The 7,119-nt window shown below is 45.2% G+C and overlaps 1 pseudogene; it reads right to left on the bottom strand.

Moving 5' to 3' along the window:
- Positions 1 to 1,395: 1,395 nt before the first annotated feature.
- On the bottom strand, positions 1,396 to 3,518 carry LOC102765133 (annotated as a pseudogene).
- Between the last annotated feature and the right edge of the window lie 3,601 nt (positions 3,519 to 7,119).

Consider the following 7,119-nt stretch of genomic DNA (forward strand, 5'->3'; position numbering starts at 1 on the left):
CACGCACCTGAGAATTTCACTTCAGCACTGCGCCTCCTCTGAGTCTGGATATGATATTCTCTTTACTCCTAGTTGTAGAATTTCCACTCAGCCAGCCCTCCTGTGGTTCTGGATGTTGTCCGTTCCCTTTTTCAGGCTTAATTTGAATTGGTTGTTTAAGGCAGCAATCTCCGGCGTTAACCTATGCCGCCATCTTCGGTTCTTCTACCAGCAGCATTTTTATTATGGTACATGAATATCATATATGTTAAAAACACACACACAACTATTCTGAAACGTGTTATGTTCTCAAGTAATAGGGTTAAATTTGGTAACTATTTAATAAATAAAATTGCCATATATGTTTAGATTAACTTACTCAAATTAATTCAATGATCTGCATTCAGTACAAGCTGTAGTCTAAATAAATTCTATAATTACATATTATAAATATACATATATAATATATCCTATATTATAAAAACCTAATATGCAAAGTGTCAGGACATTCGATCAACCATTTGACCAGTTGCTATGATGCACACTGACCACCAGGGGGAAGATGCTTTGACCAGTAGGTTAGCTTGCTGTTGGGGTCTGGCCAATCAGGACTGGGCGAGATGGATTGGACACGCCCTGGAACTCTCCCACAGCCCCTCCCCAGCCCTGATTGTGCACTGATGGGGTCCTTTGGCCTGATCTGTGCCCTCTCACAATCTGGGACCCCTCAGGGGATGTTGGAGAGCTGGTTTTGGCCCGATCCCCACAGGCCAGGCCAAGGGATCCCACCAGTGTATGAATCTGTGCACCAGGCCTCTAGTATTATCTATGTATGTCTATTAAATCAATCAATTAATCAATCAATCTGTAATTTATAATAAACAACATAGGAAGGTCCAACCTCCAGGTCTATTTTGTTTTGCTTGTATATTTTACATCCCATTGCTGCCCTTCATATCATAGCAGTTTGCCTTGAGGATAAATTCACAGCTTGAACTTTTCATTTCACTAATTGGTACTTGTTTTTGCCACTGAGTTGTTCTCATTCAACTGGGTAATGAAAGTGGAAATTGCCTCCTCTCAGAATCTCATTTAAAGGAAGACAAACTCATAAATGTGGCAGTGCTTTGCTTAAAAGTATCATGGAGATAGGATAGCTCTTGACCTTATATTGAAAAGTCATGTCTGAGTTAGAACTTTTAGTATGGCAGCACGAGAAGGTCAGCAAATTATTTCCTAAAAAGCAATTATAATAAACATATTGTGAAAAAAACAACCATCTGGGAACTCTGAAATCTACCAAAAGCATGCAACAAAGTGAGAAGTGCTAATTCATGAGAAATAACAGTTTCAGGTAAGATCAAGGCGGAGCAGTGGAATTCCTGCCTAGGGCTATTTCCAGTTTGGATGGCGGAATTATTCTACTAAGGTAGGGAAGGCTAGGAAAAACAGAAGCTTTACTTGGGAGGAGTCTCCATTGGGGTGAAGTCTGGGTGAAAAACCTGTGTTCAGCAGCATTGTCAGTAAAAGTAGTGATCTTGATGACAAGCCACCAGGGAAGGCCAACAGCTCAGCTAGCCCGAGGCTGTCATTCTGACTGCGGTAAGCAACAGGCAGTGACCTAGACAGAAATTTAACAAGGACACCCAGGGAATGAGGTAGCCGTAGGAGGGCTTGATAAACTATGTCAGCTTTGACTAACTGGAAGTATGCATAAATGCTCATAGAAGACTGAACAGAATGCAGCCTTTCCCCATACCATACATACATGGTCTGGGAAGCTGTGTTCATGCACAAGTAAGACACAAGAGGGACTGATGGAAAGTAAAACTGGAGCATAGCTGAAAACTGCTGAACTTTTAATGTACTTCCCAACCTGCACACACACCCTTGGGAAAGGGTAGAAGCCTTGCTTAGATTAAGACCAATAACTGGCTGACCATAATCTATGCAGATACAGAGCTCTCTACACTCTGATGGTAGAATAAGTTACAGCCACTTTTAGGAAGCCAATCTTAAAATTAAAACAACAACTTAAAAGATCTCTGAGTATAGACATCAGCAGTGACACACAAGTGAGACATATTCCACAGGTTTAGTCCAGGCAAGTAATTAAACAAGCAAACAAAATAGCAGCAATGACAACCCTCAGCAGGGAAGTATCAGAATTTGGAGTGTCTACAATATATTATCTAAAATGTTCAATATCAATCAAAAGTTGTGAGAAAGTATAACCGATAATCAGGAAATCAGAAGCAATTAGAGACTGTGAGTTAGCCCAGATGTTGAATTTAGAAGACAAAGATTCAAAGGAGTTATAATTACTAGGGGCCCAGTGCACAAATTTGTGCACCTTGAAAGGAACTGTGGGCAGCGAGGCTGAGGTGGGCACAGGGGTGACCTTGGCCAGGGGGGCAAGCAGTTGGTGGTGCAGGAGGCATTGCTGACAATCTTGAGGGACTTGTCATACTTGTCATGGTTCACACCCATCACAACATGGGGGCATCTGCAGAAGGGGCAGAGATCATGACCCCTTGGCTCCACTCTTCAAGTGAACCCCAGCCTTCTCCGTGGTAGTGAAGACACCGGTGGACTCCTCAACATACTCAGCACCACCATCACTCCATTTGATGTTGGTGGGATCTTGCTCCTGGAAGATGGAGATGGACTTTCCCTTGACGACAAGCTTCCCGTTTTCAGCCTTGACTGTGCGTTTGAACTTGCCGTGCGTAGAATCAAACTGGAACATGTAGACCATGTAGTTGAGGTCAATGAAGGGGTCATTGATGGCGACAATATCCACTTTGCCAGAGTTAAAAGCAGCCCTGGTGACCAGGCGCCCAATGTGGCCACCTCCGACCTTCACCAACTTGTCTCAGGGTTGTGGCTGCTGGCACTGCGCAGGAGGGGAGGCTGTCTGACCAACAGGAGGAGCAGAGAGCCTTGTTTTATTTTTTAAATATATTTTTATTGATTTCAGAGCAGAAGGGAGAGGGAGAGAGAGATAGAAACATCAATAATGAGAGAGAATCATTGATTGGCTGCCTCCTGCACGCCCCCACTGGAGACTCTGAGCCTGCAACCCGGGCATATGCCCTTGACTGGAATCAAACCTTGGACCCTTCAGTCCACAGGCAAATGCTCTATCCATTGAGCCAAACCAGCCAGGGCCCAGGTTATCATTTTAACTTTAAAACCACTTTTTCATGCCGATGGACAAAGGTGGTTATTGTGCTCATAAAACCCAACCCCTCATTACAATAAATGGACTCTCACCTACCCACTGGCTTTTGTGAGGCACACACTGGGCTGCATGGAAGATCCAGAGGGATGTTAGCTTCAAATTTGAAACCCAGGAAGGTACATGCAACACTGTCACACTTCTGTGAATTCACACGTGGCCATCTCCCAGTGGCATCACAGAACGCGCCTTACTGAGTGGCCCTGTAGCCCACTGACTGCAGAGGTGGCTTCTTATGGCTTAACTGCACCTGTGCACTTAGGCTTGGGAGTGAGGATTGCAATGCCCTGACCCGCATCCTGCCAAGGGCAGCAGCACTCCAGCCCCACAGCCCCAGGGAACAGTGCATGCTGGGAGTCAGAGGCGTGGTTCCTAGCCCCAGCTCTGCGAAGGTCTGGTTGTATTAGCTTAGCCAAGTTGTTTCCCTATCCTGAGGCTCATTTTTCCTGTCTATGAAATGGGAGGGCAGGATGACAGAGCCGTGAGCGCTAAGGGCCCTTACAATGCTGGCTTGCTCCAGATCTAAAATGAAGCAAAGGCAGGAAAAAGATTTGCCCAGGGAGGTGAGTGGCTGAGTTGGGCAGGAGCCTCTCGTGAGTGAAGCTGTACTTAAGGCACTTTGCAAATGCCAGCTTAATGACCCAGTTTCACAAAGAAGCAAACCAGTAACAGGTTAGCTGATTGAAAGAGCCTGTCTCCTGTGGGAAGAGGTTAGGTTTTGAGGCAGATAAGCTCGGGTTCAGATCCTGGCTTCCCCATTGAACAGTTGTGTGACCCTGTGCAAATCACAACTTCTCTGAGCCTGTTTCCTCAAGTGTGAAATGGGGAAAATATTTATCTTATAGGATTGTCATTTCTTTGCTTCTTTCATGTTTGCCTTTAACTAATCCTATCTAATAAAGAAGGAATATGCAAATTGGCCATCGCCCACAGCCGAGGCTGAATTCCTGTAATGCACCTTAAGGAGCAATCAGCAGGGACCTGAGGCTGCGTGGTGCTGTCTGGGGCAGGGGACCCGAGGCTATGCCCCCCGCATGGTGGGGCTTGACAGGGACCTCAAGGCATGCCCCCTGCTCTGGCCCAGGCTGGGGACCTCAGGCCATGCACCCCGCCCCAGTGCCAGCTGGGGGTCCTGAGGCTGCACCCCACATGGGGGGGGGGCTTGATGGGGGTGGGACCCGGCAGGTCTGGGTCTAGCCCAGTGGGGGTGGGGCCTGCTGGGTCTGGGTCTTGTGTGATTTCGAGGCACACGTGGGTGGGCAGGGACTTGACTCTGGTTCCCGTGGTGCGCCCCAGACTCTGACAGGAGGAAGATTTTCATATACATTTTACTAATTTTCTTTCATCTCTGACACTTCTATTATAGAGGAAGGGCAAATAGCAATATTAAAATATTTCCTCTAATTAATTCCCTTTTAATGTGCATGAATTTCATGCACCGGGTCACTAGTAAGAAATAACAATTATAGCATTAGTCAGAGTTGATGTTCGGGTGCTAAGGCCATGCCAGTGGTTCAAACGCTGAAATAATTCCAAGGCCCTGAGCCCTCCGACTACCATCCATCCCCTCCCTGGGGGCCCTCCCTCCCCCTGCCCCCTGCATGATTCAGCAAAGAGCTGTTGCCTGTCTCTTAGGGGGCCTGTGGGACTCTGCTTCAATCTGATGGGCCAATGTCTGTGTGGTGCTAGTTGTTAACTTTTGTAATTAATAGACTTTATTTTTTAAAAAGCAGCTTTAGGTTTATAGACAATTTGAGCAGAAAACAGAGTTTTCATATGCTCACCTCTCTGTGCAACCTTTCCCCTATTATTAGCATTGTGCAATAATGTGGTACATTTGTTTCAATGGATGAACCAATATTGAAACATCAGTGAGTGTTGCTACCTGAAGTCCCTCATTACATTAAGGCCCACTTTCTGTGTTGTACAGTTACTGACTGTTTATAATACAACGCTTGGTATTAAGTGGCCAACATTCCTTGAGCTTCTATGTGCCAGACACACACTGTTCTCGGTGCTTTCCACACATCCTCATTGAATCCCCACATTTCAGATTTTAGCCAAAAAGAGAATATGAAAATTTTGTTTGTTGGACAAGTCTGCTGCCCTAGCATGAAGCATCTTAGCTGAATATTAGGATCATCTGGGGAGCCCCTAAAATATGCCAATGCCCAGACCCCAACCCAGACTGTGAGAGCAGAACCCTTTTTGGGAGGGGGTGGAGCCCAACTATGACTCTTAAAGCCTCCAGGTGATCGTAACCTGCTCCCAGGGGTGAGGGCCACTGCTCCCGGCCCTGCCCTTCAAATTAAGGTCTAGGGTCCAGCACTGGGCCTTGGTAGGAATGCAGACGATCACATCCCACCTCCCACCCCCAATCCAGTGAACCAGCCCTGCGTCCTAATAAGGTCCAGGTAACTGTGTGCACGTGAATGTTGGAGACCCCAAGATCCGGAGCAGTTCTTGGTCATCTAGAGCTTAGGGCAGTGGTGGCGAACCTTTTGAGCTCGGTGTGTCAGCATTTTGAAAAACCCTAACTTAACTCTGGTGCCGTGTCACATATAGAAAATTTTTGATATTTGCAACCATAGTAAAACAAAGACTTATATTTTCGATATTTATTTTATACATTTAAATGCCATTTAACAAAGAAAAATCAACCAAAAAAATGAGTTCGCGTGTCACCTCTGACACGCGTGTCATAGGTCCACCATCACTGGGTTAGGGGTCCCATGAAATATGATGAGTAATGTCATGTGAACTCTTTCTACCATCGTCCACCCATGTGATAGGGAGTGAGCCCTGGTCTAGGCCCATTTTTTTGATATTAAAAAATTGCCCAGGATCTACATGGAAAGAACGGTGTATGTGTTGTGATATCATACATACGTTGCTCCATGCATATGTGCATAGGAGGGGGAAGGTTTTCTTTTTCTTTTTTCTATTTCTGAATTTTTTAAAAAGAGAATAAAATAAAAATTAAAAAGAACTTACAGAACCCCTTCTACAATGTGAGAACACTGCAGGAGTGAGCTCTCACTAGAAACTACATTTGTGTTGATCTTGAACTTCTCAGCCTCCAGAAGTGTGAGGAATAAATACCTGTTGCTGATAAGCTGCCCAGACTGTGGTATTATAGCAGTCCCAGTGGAATAGGGTTTTTAAAGATGGTCATTTGGATAATTTGGTATAAATACTTGGATGTGGAAGATATAGTACAGCTTTATTTTATATAATACCATTTGTGATAGAATTCTAAAGTGGCCCCTTAAGGTTCTGGCCCTGGGTACACACATACCTATTCCCAGTTAATCAATCCAACATTCATTTAGGTCAGTGGTTCTCAAGCTTGGCTGCACATTAGAATCACCTGGGAATCTTTTTAAAATCCTGATTTCTGGGCCTCATCCTCCGGAAATTCTGTTTCTTTGTTATGGGGTAAGGCCACAACATTAGTAAGAAAGAAACAAAATTTCCGGAAGATGAGGCCCAGAAATCAGGATTTTAAAAAGATTCCCAGATCATTCTAATGTGCAGCCAAGCTTGCGAGCCAATGACTTACGTACTTCTGGGAAGGGATTTTGCAGATGCAATTAAGGTCCCAAATCAGTTGACCCTAAGGAGAATCCAGGTGGGCCAGATTTAATCAGATGAGCACTTTAAAAGCAGAGATTTTTCTCTGGGTGGTCACAGAAGATGAAGTGAAAGATACAAAGCATGAGAAAGATTTGAACTGCTGTGTGATTTGGGGATGAAGAAGGCTGATGGTAAGGAATGTGGGCAGCCTCTGGTACCCAAGCGTGGTCCCCGATGAGGGCAAGCAAGGAAACGGGACCTCAGGCCGACCACAGCAAGCGAATCCTGCCGACTCCAAGACTGAGTGTGGACTTAGGCTTTTT

Source organism: Myotis davidii, unplaced genomic scaffold (assembly GCF_000327345.1).
Source record: "Myotis davidii unplaced genomic scaffold, ASM32734v1 scaffold21, whole genome shotgun sequence".
Classification (NCBI taxonomy): Eukaryota; Metazoa; Chordata; class Mammalia; order Chiroptera; family Vespertilionidae; genus Myotis; species Myotis davidii.